General features: G+C 45.8%; 1 protein-coding gene across 1 annotated transcript in view; it reads left to right on the top strand.

Moving 5' to 3' along the window:
- LOC121539445 (serine/threonine-protein phosphatase 2A 55 kDa regulatory subunit B beta isoform-like) overlaps positions 1 to 25,759 on the top strand; it is an 82,533-nt gene that overhangs the window by 15,749 nt on the left and 41,025 nt on the right. The gene's annotated exons all lie outside the window — the stretch shown is intronic.

Below are 25,759 nucleotides of genomic sequence, written 5' to 3'. Positions count from 1 at the left end.
GATGAGGAGGAGGAAGGTGAGTCTGAGGAAGAAGACGATGAGGAGGATTTCTTTTCAGACTTCTCCTCAATGGGTCCAGAGCTGACAGCCAGTCAGTCAGAGGGGTCAAAGTACACAGTGAGGGAACTGTCAAGGTTCCTGAATGAGACTAAGGGGAAAAATAATAATCTTGAGGCTTTTTGTTGCGATCTGGGAAAGTTTGTAAGATCAGTACAACATGCTATGAAAAATGAGGGGCATGGTGTCCTCTCACCCAGGAAACGGTTTAGGTTGAGGAAGTGGGTCACAACCGTGCGTAAAGGTCTACCTTCAGACACTGTTTAGATTAAAGTTTTCTTTCTGGCACTGTGGCTTTTTGAGCTTTGCTATTGGTCTCTTTCTTTTCTGGCTTTTCTCCCACTTCTTATGGAGACTCTTTGGGTAGGCTCGCTTAATATTAATGGTGCCAGAGATGCGGGAAAGAGGAGTGTGTTGGGTGAATATGTAAAACAAAAAAAAGTACAGGTGTTGTTTCTGCAGGAGATGCATAGTGATGTGGTGAATGAAGTTGATAGGGGGCTTTGGTGGAAAGGGGCAAGTGTGCTGAGCCATGGGTCAAATGTTAATGCAGGGGTGGCAGTCCTTTTTGTACCGGGTCTGTCTGTAAAAATGTGCTCCTCAAAAGAGGTGTGTAGGGGTTTTGTCTTTAGAAACGTGTATGCGCCTAACACAGGGAGAGAGAGGGGGCTTCTATTTGGGTGTCTTAGACAGGAACTCTCTCAGGTATTGCCTGAGGAGACGCTGGTGGTCGGCGGGGACTGGAACTATACGAAGGATTTAACGAAATACATAAATGGGGAGGAGCCTAATTCAGGCTCAGTGGGGGTGTTAAGGGACATCATTAATCAGTTTGACCTAGTGGATGTTTGGAGAACTAGACATCCCAACACAAGACAGTATACATGGGTGAAGGTATTTGGGGCTAGGGTGAGTGCAGCCCGGCTTGATCGATTGTACATGTCCAGGAATCAGAGCAATAGGCTGTTGGGCGCTACCATTCTCCCGGTGGGTTTTTCTGGTCATCACATAACCATGGCTCGACTGTCTATTTCACCAGGGCCTCGGCAGGCATCCTATTGGAAGTTTAATGTAAAGCTCTTACAAGATGCCACTTTTTGCTCAGGTTTCCAGACTTTTTGGGAAAGGTGGGGGCAGCGAAGAGAGGAGTATGAGTCTCTGAGTCAATGGTGGGATGTGGGAAAAGTCCAAATTCGGCTTTTCTGCCAACGGTATACAGCTCTCTCATCCTCAGAGGCTAGGAGAGTATTGAGGGATCTCAAGCGTAGTATTAGTGAGATGGCGGTAGAGCTGGTGGGGCAAGGCAATGTAGGCCTCCAGGCTAATCTAGCTGAACTACGTAGGGACCTGGGCAGTTTTTTCCAGGTTAAAGCAAAGGGAGCACTTGTAAGAGCTAGTTTCTCATTGCTCAAGGAGATGGATGCTCCCAGCTCCTTCTTCTTTGGTTTGGAAAGAGCGGTGAAGCAAAGGGTATGCATTTTCTACGGCTTTCGGATGGGCTGGTAACCTCTGTGGTGGGGGAGATGCGGGAGCGGACTGTGGAGTTTTAAACTGAGTTGTATAGGGCAGAACTGTGTGATCCTATATGTGCTCAGGTTTTGTTTGCAGAACTCTCTAAGCTCTCTCTGGCACAGAGGGATGAAATGGACATTCCCCTGTTGTCCCATGAATTGGCAGAGGCTGTAACCCAGATGTCCCCTGGCCATGCACCGGGGTCGATGGACTCCCAGTGGAGTTTTATAAAAAATTTTGGGGAATAATTGGATTGGACTTCTTTTGCGTGTTGCGTGAGTGCGTTGGGGTAGGAGAGTTGCCGATGAGCTGCCGCCGGGCGTCTCTGACTCTCCTGCCCAAAAAAGGGGACTTGTGTGAACTTAAGAACTGGAGGCCTGTGGCATTGCTCTGTGTGGACTACAAGATATTTGCCAAGGTTCTCGATAACAGACTGAAGTCCCATCTGGACTCTATAGTACACAAGGACCACACACTTAGCGTACCAGGACACTCAATCATGGACAACTTATTCTTAATCAGGGACATGTTGGACTTGTCGAGAGGTTCTAATGTGGACTTTGGACTGGTCTCTTTAGGCTTTTGATAGAGTGGACCATGAGTATCTGTTTAATGTGATGTCTGTGTTTGGTTTTGGGGAAAGGTTTTTGGCCTATGTGACGATGTTGTATGCTGGGGCATCATGTATGGTCAAGGTGGGCTCAGTAGGTCAGTCTGGGTGAGGTGGGGCATCAGACAAGGATGCCCTCTATCAGGGCAGTTATATACACTAGCCATATAGCCTTTTTTGGGCCTGTTACGCAGGAGACTGCAGGGAGTGTGCTGGACAGGCATATCAGCGTATGCAGATGACGTTTCTGTGATGGTCAGGGATGGTCAGGATATGCAGGCACTAGAGAATAGTCTGAAGGTGTACGAGGCAGCTTCGTCAGCTAAGGTAAACTGGGGCAAGAGCAAAGCTCTGTTATGTGGGGCATGGGGGAAAGAGCCCTCCTCTGCTTCCAGGGGGTTTGCAGTGGGGTTGTGAAGGGCTTAAAATGTTGGGGGTGTACCTGGGCTCAGAGAGGTGGGTCAGGAAGAACTGGGAGGGGCTGTCACAGGCAGTGGTGTCAAGACTGGCCAGGTGGAGGTGGCTCCTGTCCCAAGTGTCATATAGAGGGAGGGTGCTGATAATCAACAACCTGGTGGCATCTTCCCTGTGGCATAAACTGGCTGTCCTCAACCCCCCCGCCGGTCTGCTCGCAGACCTGCAACGCAAGCTAGTGGATTTTTTCTGGTCGGGCCATCACTGGCTGAGTGCGGCAGTGTTGTATATGTCTGTAAATGAAGGAGGACAGGGCCTGGTGGAACTGGAAAGCAGGGTGGCTGCATTCCGACTAAAGGCGGCGCAGAGACTGCTGTACCATACTGATGTAGGATGGAGGGAACCAGCATGCGCTCTGCTGAGGAGAGCTGGCGGATTAGGGTTCGACCGGCAACTATTCCTCATGAGGCTGGAGGGGCTGAGTACAGCAGGTCTCTCTGATTTTTACTCTGAGGTGCTGAGGGCCTGGCAGCTACTAAGGCCCACATGAGAAGGGGGTGTGGAGCCTGGGCTGTGGGTGTGGGAGGAGCCTATCTTCCCCAACCCAGCCATCCTTTTGAGATCGGTTCAGTCGGCCACCCTGAAGAGGCGACTGATGGCAGCGGGATTACTAAGGCTGGGTGACCTGCGACTGCTGGGAGAGGAGGGGTGGAAAACCCCAGAAGTCCTAGCACAACAAACAGGACTAACATCTCTTAGGCTGCTGGAGAGATTCCTGAGGGAAGTCCAGGAGGCACTGTCTGAGCCGGTAAAGGGGGTGTTTGAGTGGCCAAAGGGGGGGGGGGCACCAATGTTTCCACCACTGCACGTGACGGCAGAGACTGGGGACTGGCAAGGGGGTCTGGAGGACTAGTTAGATTTTAACACTCCGAGCCTGGGGGAGTATGTGGGGCGGAGAGTATGGTGGGTTTGGTGGGTTTTAGATGGAGGGGGCTCTACAAACTCCCAGTACCAAAGAGGTCAGGGGACCTCCAGTGGAGGGTTTTAACATGGAGCCCTGGCCACTAACAGCTTGTTGGCACGGGTTGAACTAGGAGTCGGACAGGGTTGTCCTTTCTGTGTCATGAGTGAAACTGTGATTCATGTGTTTTCTGTGTGCGCCAGGTTAATGCCTTTAATGTCTCTGTTGGAATGTCTGTGTGAGAGGTTGGGGGTGGAGTTTACTGTCGGGATGTTTATAATGGGGTACAGGTATTCAAATAAGGAAAAGGCCAAATGTGTGTTGTTGAATTTTCTGTTTGCTCAGTCAAAGTTAGCTATCTGGACAACAAGGAGGAACAGGGTCAAAGGTGGGGGGATAACAGACCCTTTACTATTATTTAATGGGATTGTCTCTGTGCGCCTTAGGGTAGAATTTGAGTTCTATAAAATGATAAAAAGTGTGGAGATGTTTCAAGAGATATGGTCCTGTGTAGCTCAGTTGGTAGAGCTTGGCGCTTGCAACGCCAGGGTTGTGGGTTCGATTCCCACAGGGGACCAGTATGAAACAAATAAATATTTATGCACTCACTAACTGTAAGTCGCTTTGGATAAGAGCGTCTGCTAAATGACTAAAATGTAAAAAAAAAAAAAAAAGGTGTGTTGGGGGGGCTGTCTGTATAGCTGGGGAAGATGGTCTGGATATATACGGTTGTAGAAGTGGTGAGGTTTGGGTTATTGTGATGTGTGGTGTTGTTTTTGTATCGTGTGGTAGAGAGAAAGGTGAGTATGCAGTACAGGGGATATTGGTAATTTTTTAATGAAATGGTGAGGTTTTAATGAAATGAGGATGTACCATTAAAGAAAGGCAAAAAGTAAAAAGTCTCTCTCTCTCTCTCTCTCTCTCTCTCTCTCTCTCTCTCTCTCTCTCTCTCTCTCTCTCTCTCTCTCTCTCTCTCTCTCTCTCTCTCTCTCTCTCTCTCTCTCTCTCTCTCTCTCTCTCTCTGTCTCTGTCTCTCTCTCTCTGTCTCTCACTCTCTCTCTCTCTCTATTGTCCATGTTTATAGTGATAAGAAAACAAACAGCTAACCTACATGATGACAGTGATAAGAAAACAAACAGCTTACCTACATGATGACAGTGATAAGAAAACAAACAGCTAACCTACATGATGACAGTGATAAGAAAACAAACAGCTAACCTACATGATGACAGTGATTAGAAAACAAACAACTAAACTTTAATAACAGCCCCAGTCTTTCAGGAAGGATACAGGCAGCTTCTGTGTTGTATTTTTAACCTGGAGCCTGGACTAACTGGACCACTGTCTTACAGTGAAAAAGGCTAAAAGGTCTAGTAAACCTGGATGTTTACTGTAATTAATTGTGACTACTTCCTGTAAGGCAGAGGGGTAAAGGGTGTAGTGACTCTTTACTTTACTGTGATTACATGTCACCACCTTGACAGATAGAGAATTACAGGAGTGACACAGAAGCGGTAGCGGTAGAGTGTTAGTGTTTAGGTTTCTATGCTTTCAGCTATCTTTATGTTTTTCGATCAGTAAAAAGTAAAAGGGCTCCAGAGACTACAGCCCAGACAGTGATTTAGACACCAGGAGCTCCAGAGACTACGGCCCAGACAGTGATTTAGACACCAGGAGTTCCAGAGACTACGGCCCAGACAGTGATTTAGACACCAGGAGCTCCAGAGACTACGGCCCAGACAGTGATTTAGACACCAGGAGCTCCAGAGACTACGGCCCAGACAGTGATATAGACACCAGCAGTTCCAGAGACTACAGCCCAGACAGTGATTTAGACACCAGGAGCTCCAGAGACTACAGCCCAGACAGTGATTTAGACACCAGGAGCTCCAGAGACTACGGCCCAGACAGTGATATAGACACCAGGAGCTCCAGAGACTACGGCCCAGACAGTGATTTAGACACCAGGAGCTCCAGAGACTACGGCCCAGACAGTGATTTAGACACCAGGAGTTCCAGAGACTACGGCCCAGACAGTGATTTAGACACCAGGAGTTCCAGAGACTACAGCCCAGACAGTGATTTAGATACCAGGAGCTCCAGAGACTACGGCCCAGACAGTGATTTAGACACCAGGAGTTCCAGAGACTACAGCCCAGACAGTGATATAGACACCAGGAGCTCCAGAGACTACGGCCCAGACAGTGATATAGACACCAGGAGCTCCAGAGACTACGGCCCAGACAGTGATTTAGACACCAGGAGCTCCAGAGACTACGGCCCAGACATTGATTTAGACACCAGGAGCTCCAGAGACCAGAGCTCCAGAGAGAGACGTGATATAGACACCAGGAGCTCCAGAGACTACGGCCCAGACAGTGATTTAGACACCAGGAGCTCCAGAGACTACGGCCCAGACAGTGATTTAGACACCAGGAGCTCCAGAGACTACGGCCCAGACAGTGATTTAGACACCAGGAGCTCCAGAGACTACAGCCCAGACAGTGATATAGACACCAGGAGCTAAACCTGTATTTATGTTGGCCTTTATACCCCGTAGGTGGAAGGTTCTTAGATCTAGGGTCCCTCCCAAATGGCACCCGATTCACTATAAAGTGTACTACTTTTGACTAGAGCTCTGGTCAAAAGTAGTGCACTATATACGGAATAGGGTGCCATTTCGGACGGACCCTAGCTCTAAGAACACTCCTCCAGACAGGCGCTAGCCAGTGTTGTTATTTAGACCTTGATTCCTGTGGGAGGATAGGTATGAGGGTCTTAGGTCTGTGTTTCCTGTGTTTCCTGTGGGAGGATAGGTATGAGGGTCTTAGGTCTGTGTTTCCTGTGTTTCCTGTGGGAGGATAGGTATGAGGGTCTTAGGTCTGTGTTTCCTGTGTTTCCTGTGGGAGGATAGGTATGAGGGTCTTAGGTCTGTGTTTGTTGTGGGAGTAGTAGGGCTAGTCGTTTCCTGTGGGAGGATAGGTATGAGGGTCTTAGGTCTGTGTTTGTTGTGGGAGGATAGGTATGAGGGTCTTAGGTCTGTGTTTGTTGTGGGAGGATAGGTATGAGGGTCTTAGGTCTGTGTTTGTTGTGAGAGGATAGGTATGAGGGTCTTAGGTCTGTGTTTGTTGTGGGAGGATAGGTATGAGGGTCTTAGGTCTGTGTTTGTTGTGGGAGAATAGGTATAAGGGTCTTAGGTCTGTGTTTGTTGTGAGAGAATAGGTATGAGGGTCTTAGGTCTGTGTTTCCTGTGGGAGGATAGGTATGAGGGTCTTAGGTCTGTGTTTCCTGTGGGAGGATAGGTATGAGGGTCTTAGGTCTGTGTTTCCTGTGGGAGGATAGGTATGAGGGTCTTAGGTCTGTGTTTCCTGTGGGAGGATAGGTATGAGGGTCTTAGGTCTGTGTTTCCTGTGGGAGGATAGGTATGAGGGTCTTAGGTCTGTGTTTCCTGTGTTTCCTTCATCATTTCTGTAGTGCCGAGTCATCATAGTCAACACTGATGCGTCCCAAATGGCCTATATAGTGTGCACTACTTTTGACCAGGGTGCATAGAGCTCTGGTGGTCAAAGGTAGTGCACTATATAGGGAATATGGTGCCATTTGGGAGGCAGGCATACTGTATGGTTCAGTCCTTAGTGTGATGGATTTCAGCACAATGGACAGAGCACAACTCCCTACTGCATTCAGCCCAGTGTGTGTGTGTTTGGTGTGTGTGACTGGTACTGTAGTGTGTGTATTACCAGAAACAACATAAGATTCTCTTTGCTGTAGCTACTGTATGTATGTGTGACATCTTCCATTTTGCGCGCACACACCATACCAGCCTTGACCTGCAGACAGTAAGGTCTGTAATGCATGAGATGTATAGGCCTTACAATCCAACAGCTAGAGACAAATATGAGCTCTCTCTGTCTCTCTTGCTCTCTCTCTGTCTCTCTCTCTCTCTCTCTCTCTCTCTCTCTATCTCTCTCTCTCTCTCTCTCTCTCTCTCTCTCTGTCTCTGTCTATCTCTCTCTCTCTCTCTCTGTCTCTGTCTATCTCTCTGTCTCGCTGTTTCTCTTTGTCTCTGTCTATCTCTCTCTCTCTCTCTGTTTCTCTCTGTCTCTGTCTCTCTGTCTCTCTGTCTCTCTCTCTGTCTCGCTGTTTCTCTCTGTCTCTCTCTGTCTCTCTCTCTGTCTCTTTCTGTCTCTGTCTATCTCTCTCTCTCTCTCTCTCTCTCTCTCTCTCTTTCTCTCTCTCTCGCTCTCTCTCTCTTTCTCTCTCTCTGCTTCTCTCTGTGTGCTGTCTATCTTCTATCCAATAATCCGCTGTATACAACAACAACAACAACAACAACAGTATGTCTCCGGTTAATTACGCGATTACAAGGCAATCCCTAATTTCTAACAAATTACATTTTACCTTCCAACCCTTTCCCCCTCTGCTCTGCTGGGATCAGATATTATAAAGGATTATCCTGGAGTGACTAACTGGTAATCTATAGGATTAAGATTGTTACATTATCATCTATAACATGTATTCACAGGCAGGTCTGGAGGATTGACTCTGTAAGTGGGGGATTTTAGTAAAGGTCTGAGTTTTCTGAAATAAATAACCCTCCCTCTGAGTGATAAGCAAATACTCTTCAAAATCTTGAATGGAGAGAGAGAAGGGGGGGCATAAAGGAAGAGAGAGTGAAAATAAAAGAGAAAAACTCCAGCTGAATTTGAGGAGTGTGGGGGATAGGATCTTTAAAGATTCATGACAAGCCTCTGCATGAGTCCCAAATGGCACCCTATTTCCTTTACAGTGCACTAGGGCGCTGGTCAAAAGTAGTGCACTGTAACGGGAATAGGGTGACATTTGGGACGTATAATATATGTTTTTACCTGGAAGACAAGTACTACCAAATTAATGCCACCTCCCTCTATGACACATGCAGTATCTCATATATATCCAGGCACTTTTTATTTTGTCATGATGTGGTTTGTGGTGGGACTGTGCAGGGATCTCAGAGCAGGACATAACGTCAGTAGACTGTTTTACAATACCAGTGACTTAGTGGGGAAGGAGGCAGTGAAGTTTTTCTTAATGAGCTTTTTCTATTGCAGTTAATTCTGAGGCCAAGAAAGAGAGAGGGGGGAGGGGGGGAAGGAGAGCGATGAATGGAGGAGGAGAGACAGATGAGAGTGCCGATTTCGGAAGAAAGGAGTTATTTTCTGGAGGAAGTGAAAGTCTGACCTGGCAGCAACACACTGCTCTGACTGTTCTCTCTCTCTCCTCTCTCTCTGTATCTGTCTCTCTTTCTCTCTCTCTGTCTCTCGGGTGAATGGGGTGATGGGGGAGAAAAATAAGTCTCGGCCTAGTCTAGGGTTGTCATAGTGATACGTTGTGTTGTGTGTCACTAGTATTGATGGAGCTATACTAGGCTGTTTGTCCTGTCCTGGTAGATTGGATGTGTCTGTGTGTGTGTATGTGTATGTGTCTGTGTGTGTGTATGAATGACTGCGCAGATACCCTTCCAGCAGATTAGATGTGCTTATGATTCTGCATTTCTGCACATGTAATGCTAGTTTATGCCAGAAGGTGGTGCTGTAAGATAAGATGTACTACGGTCAGTGTCAGTGTTGAAGTACCAGACATTCCCTACATGTGATGCTGCTCCAGTCCGGATCCTGCTATGCTCTCGATGGCCAGACAACACAGAGACACTCCTGGTCATCCTCACGGCTCAGTCTAGTGTGAACAGACAAACGGACAGACAGACAGGCTGGCAGGCAGACTATCATGGCCAGTCATCTTGTTCAATACAGTCACTTAGTGAGACCAATTAGCCAGTCTAGATCAATATTAGCTTTGCGGCTTTACTCTGATGGTCCAATAAAACTAATTCTAGAGAGTGTGAGTTATAGGTTGGATTAGCTCATTGACATGTTACTATTCACAGAGGGAGGAGAAAGTATCTCTGTGTCAGTGGGCTGGATTTATCCTGGCATTAGACTGGAGGGTGATCCAGCGTGTTTTGGAGGACTTGCCCTAACTCTGTTTACTTCAAATCCATAGACAATCACACTAGTCAAACACGGTTATATGCTCCCTCTAAGTCACGTGTCAAACACAAGGCCCACTGGCCGAATCCGGCCCGAGACACATTTCTATCCGGCCGGCGCAATGATTTGGGTTTCCACTTCCACTTCCATAGAGTACCACAGTATGAGTCATAATACCCATAAAACCTAGCGGTCAAACAAGGAAATGGTTCCAATCATTTTTCCACCATTAATTTTTCCGATAGGGGATTTTAGAAACACTTAAAATAAGGGCTGTGTTTCGTGTAGGCTTACCCTGGCGTGACGTTTTAATAACTGTGTAAATCTCTCTAGGACAAGGTGACTTTTATCAAAAGACGTTTGTGTGTCCCGTTTACAGTGCGCAGCAGAGTGAAAGTGTACAGACACATGCCACAGTCCTAGCTAGCTAGGTTACTAGAATGTTGCAAGCTTGATAATGAATAACCAAAAAACTAAACCTGCAACAAAAAAACCATTCAAAGTGTCACTGGTGTAGAAATGAGTAGGCAGGAGGCAGTCGCAGGTTTAGAACTACTGAATTTATTGAAGCACCATAGATCAAAACGGGACGAAACCCAAACGCTGTTGTGTTCAAAATATATCTTCATAAACAAAAAGGCACTGGGTGAACCCAAAGTGCAAAATATAAAGTACTCAGGAAATAGACGGGATTCCTCTCAAGAAGAAAAGTAACATTTACAATGATCGACAAAGACAAATGGCAGAGGGAGTTTATATACAGTGATAGAGTGGGGATTGGAACCAGGTGTGTGTAATGATGACGAGACAAGTCCGGGGTTGATGAGTGAAGGCCGTTTGCCAGCAGTAGGTTTAACAGCAGCTAGAAGGCCGGTGACGCCAAACGCCTGAGCTGGACAGGAGGGGGAGCCAAAGCGAAGGCTGGTGTGACACAAAGGAAAACATGTAGGCCTATTATAGCAACAGTTGAGCAGTAGCCTAGGCTGGCCACTCAACTAGGCCTACAAGACATTTTGAGAGCACCATACAGCAAAGATGTTTTACATTTAAATGTTACAACAACCTAGCTACGTTTTTGTTATTTGGAGTTATTAAAAATTTTATTATTAGGGTCGCAGCATGTTATGCACATCTGCAAGCATAGCAGCAAAGGCTGGACCAAAATTATTTTGTTTTAATATGTTAAAATGCTATATACAGCATCCTATTTACATAAGTGGACATTATAAAGGGCATTATATTTTCAAATATAACAATGGCCAGTTTGGGTCGCAGTTGTATGCACGTTTTTTTTGTAAAAACAAACAAAACAGGTTATGTCTGTTGGTCTAACTATGAGTTCAGAAAGTAACCACACTTGGCAATTTTTTGGTAGAATGACTATGAGAAAGTCAGTTCTGGGGTGCGTTCAGTTTGATTGAACGTTTGCTACGTAGGCAAAACGTGTTGTACAGAACTACACGTTTCCCCAAAACATTCTTCAACGTTCTTGAACAGACTGAGGTAGCCTACGTTTGCTCCGTTTGGTGGGTGTGGCAGGGTGTGGCTTGAAGCAATGAGTGACGTATTTGAAGGACAGCGGTGCATATTGAACCCACAACCCAACCCCTCCCCATTTTTCAACTGGTCGTTCAGAACAGAACTGTTTTCGTTTAATAAAACGTTGCATTACGTTTTTTTATACTGAACACAGCTCTGGTGACTTTTCTACTCCAAAAGTAATTAAAATAAAATTGCCCCCTCCAAAAATGAGCCTACCAACATATTGGTCCATACTATCCATCTGGTGTGTTATTTAGCAATAAGCATTATCACATGTAGCCCAACTGATGCAGCATAGTGGCTATAAATACATAGGCTGAAACATGGGGTTTCCCATCTGTATTTGTGATAATAATTAGCTAGATCATTGCTTCCCAAACTTTTTCTATCATGGCCACCTTTCATCATGGGGGAACATCATATGCTCCCCCCTCTGTGCACGCTTACGTGTGTGTGCGTGTGTGTGTGCGTGTGTGTGTGGACAGCTTGCCATCCCTGCGGGCATCAGGAGAGCTCCAGTCTCTGTGATCCACCTGACAGCTGCTTTGCCAAATGGGATTTTCCTGTAGATTACAACATGCCTTGTATCATCTGACAACACAACATACAGAATACACTAACATGAATTCCATTGGTCTCTACTCTTTTCTTTGTCTTTTAACATGCATTTAGAGCCCTTATCGTCTTAGCTCGCGACAAACTGGGGAGCTTTCCACGGCCCTGAATGGGGAAGTGCCCGGACCCGTAATTCATCAGTTGTTCATTAATTGGTAACGGATTAGAATGTGCATGTAAATATACATTCAGATGCCAATCCCACAAGCCCTGGCTTGCAGCAACATTTTAGTAACATAAAATTCACTTTATTATAGTAACATTTTACATGATGACTATATTTGAAGGCTAACATTATGGAAATCATTTGGGAGGTTCTATCCTGCTGCCTTCCTGCCATTTACTGTATAAGTAAATTCTGTGTTCCAAATGGCACCCTATTCCCTATTTAGTGGACTACTTTTGTGAAGGGCTCTGGTCAAAAGTAGTGTACTCTATAGGGAATAGGGTGCCATTTGGAACATAGACAATAATCTTTAAGTTCTTCATTATCCTAATGAGAAATAAACAAGAAGTATCAGCCTCTCCTGTTCAGTCCATTAACCCTTCTGTTACAGCATGTTGTGGAGCCTGAACTGTATTAAGACTGAGAGGAGCGGAATGATGACGACGTTTAAACATCTTAATGGTCCAATTACACAGACAGCTGTTGTTGTGCAGCATAGCAATGGTTGCCGCTTCACTGGCAGTTACCTAGCAACAAGAGAGGATACATACGGAGCAAGTTGCAGAATAGCTCATATAGCAATGAATACATTAAAATTGAATAAATCTGTCAGTGTTTACTCTTAACTACATGCTGACTTTAAAATAAGCGGTTTTGAATGTGCGTGTGTGTGTGTGTGTGTGTGTGTGTGTGTGTGTGTGTCAAGCGGGCGTGTTTATGCCCTTGAGGTCAGATAGGCTAACATACTGATATTTCTGTAGGGAATAATTTAAATCGACCAGTTTTCCTAGGAAAGGTTTCCACTAATCATAGAACATGCATCAATTTCAATTAATTCATTATCAGGGGAGAGAGAGGAAGGGGGAGGGTGGCTGTCAGGGGAGGGAATGGGGATTCGGGGGAGTCTCAGCAAGATGGAGGGAGCATTAGAGAGGGAGGGAGGGAGGGAGGGAGAGAGAGAGAGAGGGAGAGAGAGAGAGAGAGAGAGAGAGAGAGAGAGAGAGAGAGAGAGAGAGAGAGAGAGAGAGAGAGAGCATTAGACTCATCCTGTAATTGGAACGACATGAAAAGTAAACCCTGCTGTTAGGGACCGACGCCCTTCAGGCTTGATTTAATACACTCAACCACAACTACACATCCATCTTTTTATCAATCCCCGTCCTTTTCTGTCTGCTGTCCCTCCCTCATTCCTCCTCTCTTCCTCCCTTTTTTCTCCCTTTCTCATCTCTGTTTCTCAATTTTCGCTCACTTTAACTCCCTCCTTACCTCCTCTGCTTTCCCTTCTCTCTCTCTCATTCTCTCTTCCCTCTCTCTTCCCCCATCCCTTCCTCCCACCCACCTTCCCCCTCTACATTTGTTCAGTACCATGCGTCTCCATCTGTCGTCCATCAGAGCAACAGACGCATTTTACACCATTTGGCTTCACATTCATTTATACTGTGAAACACACATCGTCTGCTGGTTTCTACATAGCATTTGCTAAACACATGCATGAAAACACATTGTCAATCTAAATAACATAATAAAAAAATCCCCATTGAAATCCGTCAGTTTAAGCTAGAGATATCTGTTTTTTTTGCATGGGCTCGGCCTATGTCGCCTATGTCGCCCTTCCACTTCTGCGGTGGAAGGTGGCCGAGCTAAAGCTGTCAGACCATGAGACATCCCGAAAATCAGTTGTCTCACGAAAACGTCTGTAGCGTCCGAACGTCTGAAGTCGGTACCGTCGATGTGCCAACTTCTGTTTGTAGCATCCCCCCACGGCTTAGACCTTTAGAGGTTTAACCCCACATTATTGTAAATAATATACTTATCTCCAAAGACATGTCTCCAGACCAGAGCTCCAGTAAGGGGGCAGACGGAGCAGGTCTACCCAGCCCTCCCTGGGCTTGGCCTGGCACTGAGACCCCTGGCAGATGGCTGACTGGTAAAGTCTAATACCCCCTAGGGTGGGCTGGTGGCTGTTGGGGTTATACGGAGGACTGAAGAGCATCTAAGGATCTTAAAGGCGTCTTATCTTTCTATGTTTTGTAACAATTTAAAGCAGGATCTTACAAATGAGAGGAAGTAGACGATGAAAGGATCAACCAAGAGGATGATGGTTTGTGCTTCCCTTATGTACTGATGAATCTATGTATCTTTTGACCCAACTATCAACAGTATGTTTTCTTTTAAATGTGTCCTCCCCCGTTTTGTCAGTTGGGTTGCTATAGGGCCTACTTCTACCTGCTCTGTCCGTGTAAGGGAGGACACATGGATGACATGCTCTCTCCAATTCTGGAGGCCCTCAAGCATCTCCTGTAAGACCTTTTAGACCGTAACAATGACTGACTGACACATGGATGGGATTGGTTTGCAGACAGGTCTGCCTCTCTCTATCTCCCCTAGAAGCAGACTGGGGGACAGAGGAGAGGTGGGAGAGGGGAGAAAGGCTTAGCGACAGGGCTAGGGAGACGGGAGAAAGGCTTAGAGACAGGGCTAGGTAGAGGGGAGAAAGGCTTAGAGAGAGGTCTGGGAGAGGGAGAAAGGCTTAGAGACAGGGCTAGGTAGAGGGGAGAAAGGCTTAGAGAGAGGTCTAGGTAGAGGGGAGAAAGGCTTAGAGACAGGTCTAGGTAGAGGGGAGAAAGGCTTAGAGAGAGGGCTAGGTAGAGGGGAGAAAGGCTTAGAGACAGGTCTAGGGAGAGGGGTGAAAGGCTTAGAGACAGGGCTAGGGAGAGCGGAGAAAGGCTTAGAGACAGGGCTAGGTAGAAGGGAGAAAGGTTTAGAGAGGGCTAGGAAGACGGGAGAAAGGCTTAGAGACAGTGCTAGGGAGAGGGGAGAAAGGCTTAGAGACGGCTAGGGAGAGGGGAGAAAGGCTTAGAGAGGGCTAGGAAGACGGGAGAAAGGCTTAGAGACAGTGCTAGGGAGAGGGGAGAAAGGCTTAGAGACAGGCATAGGTAGAGAGGAGAAAGGCTTAGAGACAGGGCTTGGGAGAGGGGAGAAAGGCTTAGAGAGGGCTAGGAAGATGGGAGAAAGGCTTAGAGACAGGCATAGGTAGAGAGGAGAAAGGCTTAGAGAGGGCTAGGAAGATGGGAGAAAGGCTTAGAGACAGGGCTAGGTAGAGAGGAGAAAGGCTTAGAGACAGAGCTGGGAGAGGGGAGAAAGGCTTAGAAACAGGGCTAGGGAGAAGGGAGAAAGGCTTAGAGACAGGGCTTGGGAGAAGGGAGAAAGGCTTAGAGACAGGGCTAGGTAGAGGGGAGAAAGGCTTAGAGACAGGGCTAGGGAGAGGGGAGAAAGGCTTAGAGACAGGGCTAGGGAGAGCGGAGAAAGACAGGTCTAGGTAGATGGGAGAAAGGCTTAGAGACAGGGCTAGGGAGAGCGGAGAAAGACAGGTCTAGGTAGATGGCAGAAAGAGACAGGGCTAAGGAGATGGGAGAAAGGCTTAGAGACAGTGCTAGGTAGAGGGGAGAAAGGCTTAGAGACAGGGCTTGGTAGAGGGAGAAAGGCTTAGAGACAGGGCTAGGAAGAAGGGAGAAAGGCTTAGAGACAGGGCTAGGTAGAGGGGAGAAAGGCTTAGAGACAGGGCTAGGTAGAGGGGAGAAAGGCTTAGAGACAGGGCTAGGTAGAGAGGAGAAAGGCTTAGAGACAGGGCTAGGAGAAGGGAGAAAGGCTTAGAGACAGGGCTAGGGAGAGGGAGAAAGGCTTAGAGACAGGGCTAGGGAGAGGGGAGAAAGGCTTAGAGACAGGGCTAGGTAGAGAGGAGAAAGGCTTAGAGACAGGGCTAGGAAGAAGGGAGAAAGGCTTAGAGACAGGGCTAGGTAGAGAGGAGAAAGGCTCAGAGACAGGGCTAGGGAGAGCGGAGAAACACAGGTCTAGGTAGATGGGGAAAGGTTTAGAGACAGGGCTAGGTAGAGGGGAGAAATGCTTAGAGACAGGGCAAGAGAGAGGGGAGAAAGGCTTAGAGACAGGGCTAGGTAGAGAGGAGAAAGGCTCAGAGACAGGGCAAGAGAGAGGGGAGAAAGGCTTAGAGACAGTGCTAGGGAGTGGGGAGAAAGTCTTAGAGACAGGGCTAGGGAGAGCGGAGAAACACAGGTCTAGGTAGATGGGAGAAAGGTTTAGAGACAGGGCAAGAGAGAGGGGAGAAAGTCTTAGAGATAGGGCTAGGGAGAGGGGAGAAAGGCTTAGAGAGGGCTAGGAAGACGGGAGAAAGGCTTAGAGACAGGGCTAGGGAGACAGGAGAAAGGCTTAGAGACAGGGCTAGGGAGAAGGGAGAAAGGCTTAGAGACAGGGCTAGGGAGACAGGAGAAAGTCTTAGAGACAGAGCTAGGGAGAGGGGAGAAAGGCTTAGAGACAGGCATAGGGAGAGGGGAGAAAGGCTTAGAGACAGGCATAGGGAGAGGGGAGAAAGGCTTAGAGACAGGGCTAGGGAGAGGGGAGAAAGGCTTAGAGACAGTGCTAGGGAGAGGGGAGAAAGGCTTAGAGACAGGCATAGGGAGAGGGGAGAAAGGCTTAGAGACAGTGCTAGGGAGAGGGGAGAAAGGCTTAGAGACAGGGCTTGGGAGAGGGGAGAAAGGCTTAGAGACAGGGCTAGGGAGAAGGGAGAAAGGCTTAGAGACAGGGCTTGGGAGAGGGGAGAAAGGCTTAGAGACAGGGCTAGGTAGAGAGGGAGAAAGGCTTAGAGACAGGGCTAGGAAGAAGGGAGAAAGGCTTAGAGACAGGGCTAGGTAGAGAGGAGAAAGGCTCAGAGACAGGGCAAGAGAGAGGGGAGAAAGTCTTAGAGACAGGGCTAGGTAGAGGGGAGAAACACAGGTCTAGGTAGATGGCAGAAAGAGACAGGGCTAAGGAGACGGGAGAAAGGCTTAGAGACAGTGCTAGGGAGAGGGGAGAAAGGCTTAGAGACAGTGCTAGGGAGAGGGGAGAAAGGTTTAGAGACAGTGCTAGGGAGAGGGGAGAAAGGCTTAGAGACAGGGCTAGGGAGAGGGGAGAAAGACAGGTCTAGGTAGATGGCAGAAAGAGACAGGGCTAGGGAGACGGGATAAAGGCTTAGAGACAGGCATAGGTAGAGAGGAGAAAGGCTTAGAGACAGGGCTAGGTAGAAGGGAGAAAGGTTTAGACACAGGGCTAGGTAGAAGGGAGAAAGGTTTAGACACAGGGCTAGGGAGGGGAGAAAGGCTTAGAGACAGGGCTAGGGAGGGAGAAAGGCTTAGAGAGAGGGCTTGGGAGAGTGGAGAAGGCCTGGGGAGCAGGAAACAGGGAGACCTGGCTAAGCGAAAAGAGAGAGATAATGGGCGAAACAGGGTGAGGAAAGAGGTGGAGAAAAGGGGAAGGTAGCGAGGAAAAAAGAGGCAGGATCTGTGTCATTAAAGCAGTAGCATTGATCTGAGGTTTTGGCTTCCACGCGCTTTCATGAAACTGTTCACTACCTCTCCTTCATATGTCTCTTTCTCTCTCTCTCAATTACATTTCAATTTAAGGGCTTAATTGGCATGGGAAACGTAGTTTAACATTGCCAAAGCAAGTGAATTAGGTAGTAAACAAAAGTGAAATAAACTATGAATATTAACAGTAAACATTACACTCAGAAGTTCCAAAAGAATAAAGATATTTCAAATGTCATATTATGTATATATACAGTGTTGTAGCAATGTGCAAATAGTTAAAGTACAAATGGGAAAATAAATAAACATCAATATGGGTTGTATTTACAGTGGTGTTTGTTCTTCACTGGTTGCCCTTTTCTTGTGGCAACAGGTCACAAACCTTGCTGCTGTGATGGCACACTGTGGTTTTTCTCCCAATAGATAAGGGAATTTATCAAAATTGGGTTTGTTTTCAAATTCTTTGTGGATCTTTAATCTGAGGGAAATATGTGTTTCTAATATGGTCATACATTTGGCAGGAGGTTAGGAAGTGCAGTTCAGTTTCCACCTCATTTTGTGGGCAGTGTGCACATAGCCTGTCTTCTCTTGAGAGCCAGGTCTGCCTACGGCGGCCTTTCTCAATAGGAAGACTATGATTCTGTACATAGTCAAAGCTTTCCTTAAGTTTGGGTCAGTCACAGTGGTCAGGTATTCTGCCACTGTGAACTCTCTGTTTAGGGCCAAATAGCATTCTAGTTTGCTCTGTTTTTTTGTTAATTCTTTCCAATGTGTCAAGTAATTATCTTTTTGTTTTCTCATGATTTGGTTGGGTCTAATTGGGTTGTTGTTGTTGTCCTGGGGCTCTGTGGGGTCTGTTTGTGTTTGTGAACAGAGCCCCAGGACCAGCTTACTTAGGGGACTCTTCTCCAAGTTCATCTCTCTGTAGGTGATGGAAGGTTTGGGAATCGCTTCCTTTTAAGTGGTTATAGAATTTAACGGCTCTTTTCTGGATTTTGATAATTTACGGGTATCGGCCTAATTCTGCTCTGCATGCATTATTTGGTGTTTTTCGTTGTAAACTGAGTTTTTTTTTGCAGAATTCTGCATGCAGTCTCTCAATTTGGTGTTTGTCCCATTTTGTGAATTCTTGGTTGGTGAGCAGACCCCAAACCTCACAACCATAAAGGGCAATGGGTTCTATAACTGATTCAAGTATTTTTAGCCAGATCCTAATTGGTATGTCGAATTTTATGTTCCTTTTGATTGCATAGAAGGCCCTTCTTGCCTTGTCTCTCAGATCGTTCACAGCTTTGTGGAAGTTACCTGTGGCGCTGATGTTTAGGCCGAGGTATGTATAATTTTTTGTGTGCTCTAGGGCAACAGTGTCTAGATGGAGTTTGTATTTGTGGGCCTGGCAACTGGACCTTTTTGGAACACCATTATTCTTGTCTTACTGAGATTTATTGTCAGGGCCCAGGTCTGACAGAATCTGTGCAGAAGATTTTGGTGCTGCTGTAGGCCCTCCTTGGTTGGTGACAGAAGCACCAGATCATCAGTAAAAAGTAGACATTTTACTTCAGATTCTAATAGGGTGAGGCCGGGTGCTGCAGACTGTTCTAGTGCCCTCGCCAATTCGTTGATATATATGTTGAAGAGGGTGGGGCTTAAACTGCATCCCCGTCTCACCCCACGGCCTTGTGGAAAGAAATGTGTGTGTTTTTTGCCAATTTTAACTGCACACTTGTTGTTTGTGTACATGGATTTTATAATGTTGTATGTTTTTCCTCCAACCCCACTTTCCATCAATTTGTATAGCAGACCCTCATGCCAAATTGAGTCAAAACATTTTTTGAAATCAACAAAGCATGAGAAGACTTTCCCTTTGTTTTGTTTTGTTTGTTTGTCAATTAGGGTGTGCAGGGTGAATACGGGGTCTGTCATACGGTAATTTGATAAAAAGTCAATTTGACATTTGCTCAGTACATTGTTTTCACTGAGGAAATGAACTAGTCTGCTGTTAATGATAATGCAGAGGATTTTCCCAAGGTTGCTGTTGACGCATATCCCACGGTAGTTATTGGGGTCAAATCTGTCTCCACTTTTGTGGATTGGCGGTTCTATCAGTCCTTGGTTCCAAATATTGGGGAAGATGCCAGAGCTAAGGATGATGTTAAAGAGTTTAAGTATAGCTAATTGGAATTTGTGGTCTGTATATTTTATCATTTCATTGAGGATACCATCAACACCACAGGCCTTTTTGGGTTGGAGGGTTTGTATTTTGTCCTGTAGTTCATTCAATGTAATTGGAGAATCCAGTGGGTTCTGGTAGTCTTTAATAGTTGATTCTAAGATTTGCATTTGATTATGTATATTTTTTTGCTGTTTGTTCTCTGTTATAGGGCCAAAAGGATTGGAGAAGTGGTTTACCCATACATCTCCGTTTTGGATAGATAGCTCTTCGTGTTTTTGTTTGTTTAGTGTTTTCCAATTTTCCCAGAAGTGGTTAGAGTCTATGGATTCTTCAATTACATTGAGCTGATTTCTGACATGCAGTTCCTTCTTTTTCCGTAGTGTATTTCTGTATTGTTTTAGTGATTCACAATAGTGAAGGCATAGGTTCAGGTTTTCTGGGTCTCTATGTTTTTGGTTGGATAGGTTTCTCAATTTCTTTCTTAGGTTTTTGCATTCTTCATCAAACCATTTGTCACTGTTGTTACTTTTCTTCGGTTTTCTGTTAGAGATTTTAGATTTGATAGGGAAGCTGAGATGTCAAATATACTGTTTAGTTTTTCTACTGCCAAGCGTACACCTTCACTATTACAGTGGAACGTTTTGTCCAGGAAGTTGTCTAAAAGGGATTGAATTTGTTGTTGCCTAATAGTTTTTTGGTAGGTTTCGACACTACTTTCCTTCCATCTATATCATTTCTTAATATTATTCAGTTCCTTTGGCTTTGATGCCTCATGATTGAGGATTGCTCTGTTCAAGTAGACTGTGATTTTGCTGTGGTCTGATAGGGGTGTCAGTGGGCTGACTGTGAACCCTCTGAGAGACTCTGGGTTGTCAGTGACATAGTCTACAGTACTACTGCCAAGAGATGAGCTATAGGTGTACCTACCATAGGAGTCCCCTCGAAGCCTACCATTGACTATGTACATACCCAGCGTGCGACAGAGCTGCAGGAGTTGTGACCTGTTTTTGTTGGTTATGTTGTTGTAGTTGTGCCTAGGGGGGCATATGGGGGAGGGAATGCTGTCACCTCCAGGTAGGTGTTTGTCCCCCTGTGTGCTGAAGGTGTCAGGTTCTTGTCCAGTTCTGGCATTTTGGTCGCCACAGACTAGTACATGTCCCTGGTTCTGGAAATGATTGATTTCCTCCTCCAGGATGGAGAAGCTGTCTTCATTAAAGTATGGGGATTCTAGTGGGGGGATATAGGTAGCACACAGGAGGACATGTTTCTTTGTTGAGATAATTTCCTTTTGAATTTCTAGCTAAATGTAAAATGTTCCTGTTTTGATTAATTTAATAGTGAGTTAGGTCTGCTGGAGTGTCTCGCTGGTCTGGGCGGGGTTTCTGTTGATCTGTTGCTCCTGTGTGAGGTGTTGGGTCTGCGGTTGAGGGCGATATCCTTTAGGGTCCGGGCGAAGGTGGTCACTGCTGCCTTGTATAGGTGGACCTGGTCGTAAAGGCTGTTCAAGTCCAGGGTAGAGTGGTGGGCCAGGTAGACATTTGGTTTTGAGGCACAGTCACTGAAAATACTTGCGTTTACCTTCTGTATGGTAGCAGGGTGGAAGTATTTTTGTGGTAGCAGGTTTGAGATAATCTCTCTCTCTCTCTCTCTCTGTCTCTGTCTCTCTCTGTCTCTGTCTCTCTCTGTCTCTCTCTCTCTGTCTCTCTCTCTATCTGGCTTTTGCCATTTAGTCTTTCTATTTGATTCTCTCCACCCCTCTCTCTGCCGAAGCCACCTGCATTCTACCCACTTGCCACTTCCAAAGTGAAACCATAATCGTCCAACCAACCAGCCTTCACTCCACTGACTCTGGTAATTCCATTGTCTCCCAGTGGTTCTAATTAATTTCAATCTAATCTTGTTGTCAGTCCGCCGACACGTATTTTTACTTAAGTATTTTACACCACTGTCTATATCCCCTCATGATTGCACATTTTTCTATCTTCTGTAGCAGTCATAAAAGAAACACAGACCAGACAAGTAGATACACAATGGATTATGGTCATTGTAGTTAATTACCTAATTTTATGCACTAAACTATGTAGAATATTGGCCTGTTGAAAACTACAACTCCCTACTAAAGCGCACAGTTCAGGCTGGATCTGATTTATTTCTAGAGAAATTGTGCGATGTGCACATTGAGCTCACAGAAAAAATAAAGAACTAAATGGAATTCCAATAATTGAACTGATGTCGGTCAATTAGTTGTTTAAAAACGAAAATAACATACATATCGCTCTGCACTAACAGCCACATACCCATTAGCACTGAAGCAGGCCGACTCTATTCTCTGTGTATATCAATGATGTCGCTCTTGCTGCTGGTGACTCTCAGATCCACCTCTACGCAGATGACACCATTTTGTATACATCTGGCCCTTCATTGGACACTGTGTTAACAAACCTCCAAACGAGCTTCAATGCCATACAACACTCCTTCCGTAGCCTCCAACTGCTCTTAAACGCTAGTAAAACTAAACGCATGCTCTTCAATCGAACGCTGCTTGCACCCGCCCGCCCGACTAGAATCACTACTCTCGGCGGGTCTGACTTAGAATATGTGGACAACTACAAATACCTAGGTGTCTGGTTAGACCGTAAACTCTCCTTCCAGACTCACATTAAGCATCTCCAATCCAAAGTTAAATCTAGAATCGGCTTCCTATTTTCCAACAAAGCCTCCTTCACTCATGCTGCCAAACATGCCCTCGTAAATCTGACTATCCTACCGATCGTTGACTTCGGCGATGTCATTTACAAAATAGCCTCCAACACTCTACACAGCAAATTGGATGTAGTCTATCACAGTGCCATCCGTTTTGTCACCAAAGCCCCATATACAACCCACCATTGTGACCTGTACGCTCTCATTGGCTGGCCCTCACTACATATTCGTCGCCAAAGCCACTGGCTCCAGGTCATCTATAAATCACTGCTAGGCAAATCCCTGCCTTATCTTAGCTCATTGGTCACCATAGCAACACCCACCCGTAGTATGCGCTCCAACAGGTATACAGTGGGGGAAAAAAGTATTTAGTCAGCCACCAATTGTGCAAGTTCTCCCACTTAAAAAGATGAGAGAGGCCTGTAATTTTCATCATAGGTACACGTCAACTATGACAGACAAATTGAGAATTATTTTTCCAGAAAATCACATTGTAGGATTTTTTAATGAATTTATTTGCAAATTATGGTGGAAAATAAGTATTTGGTCACCTACAAACAAGCAAGATTTCTGGCTCTCACAGACCTGTAACTTCTTCTTTAAGAGGCTCCTCTGTCCTCCACTCGTTACCTGTATTAATGGCACCTGTTTGAACTTGTTATCAGTATAAAAGACACCTGTCCACAACCTCAAACAGTCACACTCCAAACTCCACTATGGCCAAGACCAAAGAGCTGTCAAAGGACACCAGAAACAAAATTGTAGACCTGCACCAGGCTGGGAAGACTGAATCTGCAATAGGTAAGCAGCTTGGTTTGAAGAAATCAACTGTGGGAGCAATTATTAGGAAATGGAAGACATACAAGACCACTGATAATCTCCCTCGATCTGGGGCTCCACGCAAGATCTCACCCTGTGGGGTCAAAATGATCACAAGAACGGTGAGCAAAAATCCCAGAACCACACGGGGGGACCTAGTGAATTACCTGCAGAGAGCTGGGACCAAAGTAACAAAGCCTACCATCAGTAACACACTACACCGCCAGTTACTCAAATCCTGCAGTGCAGACGTGTCCCCCTGCTTAAGCCAGTACATGTCCAGGCCCGTCTGAAGAGTGCATTTGGATGATCCAGAAGAGGATTGGGAGAATGTCATATGGTCAGATGAAACCAAAATATAACTTTTTGGTAAAAACTCAACTCGTCGTGTTTGGAGGACAAAGAATGCTGAGTTGCATCCAAAGAACACCATACCTACTGTGAAGCATGGGGGTGGAAACATCATGCTTTGGGGCTGTTTTTCTGCAAAGGGACCAGGACGACTGATCCGTGTAAAGGAAAGAATGAATGGGGCCATGTATCGTGAGATTTTGAGTGAAAACCTCCTTCCATCAGCAAGGGCATTGAAGATGAAACGTGGCTGGGTCTTTCAGCATGACAATGATCCCAAACACACCGCCCGGGCAACGAAGGAGTGGCTTCGTAAGAAGCATTTCAAGGTCCTGGAGTGGCCTAGCCAGTGTCCAGATCTCAACCCCATAGAAAATCTTTGGAGGGAGTTGAAAGTCTGTGTTGCCCAGCGACAGCCCCAAAACATCACTGCTCTAGAGGAGATCTGCATGGAGGAATGGGCCAAAATACCAGCAACAGTGTGTGCAAACCTTGTGAAGACTTACAAAAAACATTTGACCTGTGTCATTGCCAACAATGGGTATAAAACAAAGTATTGAGAAACTTTTGTTATTGACCAAATACTTATTTTCCACCATAATTTGCAAATAAATTCATAAAAAATCCTACAATGTGATTTTCTGGATTTCTTTTTTCATTTTGTCTGTCATAGTTGACGTGTACCTATGATGAAAATTACAAGCCTCTCTCATATTTTTAAGTGGGAGAATTTGCACAATTGGTGGCTGACTAAATACTTTTTTTCCTCACTGTATCTCACTGGTCATTCCCAAAGCCAACACCTCCTTTGGCCGCCATTCCTTCCAGTTCTCTGCTGCCAATGACTGGAATGAACTGCAAAAATCTCTGAAGCTGGAGACTCTTATTTCCCTCACTAACTTTAAGCATCAGTTGTCAGAGCAGCTTACCGATCACTGCACCTGTACACAGCCCATCTGTAATTAGCCCACCCAACTACCTCATCCCCATATTGTTATTTATTTTGCTCATTTGCACCCCAGTATCTCTATTTGCACATCATCTTCTGCACATCTATCACTCCAGTGTTAATACTAAATTGTAATTATTTTGCACTATGGCCTATTTATTGCCTTACCTCCATAACTTACTACATTTGCACACACTGTATATAGATTTACTATTGTGTTGTTGACTGTACGTTTTGTTTATTCCATATGTAACTCTGTGTTGTTGTTTTTATCGCACTGCTTTGCTTTATCTTGGCCAGGTCGCAGTTGTAAATGAGAACTTGTTCTCAACTGGCTTACCTAGTTAAATAAAGGTAAAAAAAAAAAAAAAAAAAAGATCTCATGGTTTGACCAATTTCCCTTCAGATTCTATCGTTTATCCACATTTCTCCAAACGTCAAACTTCAAAGCTGCTCCAAACGTCAATATTCGTGGTGTTTTGGACACCCTGGGTTACTCCTCCTAGTGCAGCTCCTCCTTTATGCGGCTCCTCCTGCATTCATTCCGAATGGTTAAAGCTGCAATATGTAACATTTCTGCATAGTGCATCTTTAAGTTAAGGTTTGGGATAGGGTTAAAACAAAATGTTTTAAAATGAGTGTCTAGCACTGGGACTGAACACGCGACCCTTGGTGCCGGAGTTTGCGGCTTACGCCCTTCCGTCGTCCCCATCCACAACGCCATAGCAAAACCCAAGCCTACTTGATGATAATAGTGCTCACCTTTGCCCCTAGTGGTGAGTTTTAAAGGCCTCTCCCGATGTCCTCGGGACATGGACGGTTGTCCAATTTCGAAGTGAATCTTGAGTGACCTGGCTGCAAATGGGCACTTGGATTACATGTGTAATGACACAATGCAGACACACACACATGCATGCAAATGCTGGAACACACGTGTGCACACACACACACACACAAACATGCACGCACCTACACACACACACACACACACACACACACACACACACACACACACACACACACACACACATTGGGGGATTATAAAGGGTCATGTGTGTGTGAGGGGAAGTCCCAGTGGTGATTGATATTAGATCCAGAAAGAACTCGTGCCGACGGCATCTCAACTTTAATCTAATTAATCAGACTGGTTGCTGCACTCATCCTTCATCATCCTCTCGCTCTCGCTCTCTCTCTCTCTCTCTCTCTCTCTCTCTCTCATCTTCCCCTCTCTTCCCCCCCTCTCTCTCTCTCTCTCTCTTTCTTTCTTTCTTCCTTCCTTCCTTCCTCACTTTTTCTGCCTGTCCCTTATCCCCCTAACCCTCTCTCTCATTCTCAGTCTCTCTCTCTGCCCCGAGTCCCAGCTCTCCTGATCCACCTCTTTCTTTCTCTGTATCTTTAGCCTCCTCTCACCCTCATCACTCTCTCCTCTCAATGTCTTCCTCTCTCCTGATGTCTACAGGCCTTCAACAGTAACTATGTATTAACTAAACCAGTGAGCCCA

This window comes from Coregonus clupeaformis, chromosome 3 (assembly GCF_020615455.1).
Source record: "Coregonus clupeaformis isolate EN_2021a chromosome 3, ASM2061545v1, whole genome shotgun sequence".
NCBI lineage: Eukaryota > Metazoa > Chordata > Actinopteri > Salmoniformes > Salmonidae > Coregonus > Coregonus clupeaformis.
The sequence above is the reverse complement of the archived record's forward strand: the minus strand, read 5'-3'. Positions and strand labels throughout refer to the sequence as shown.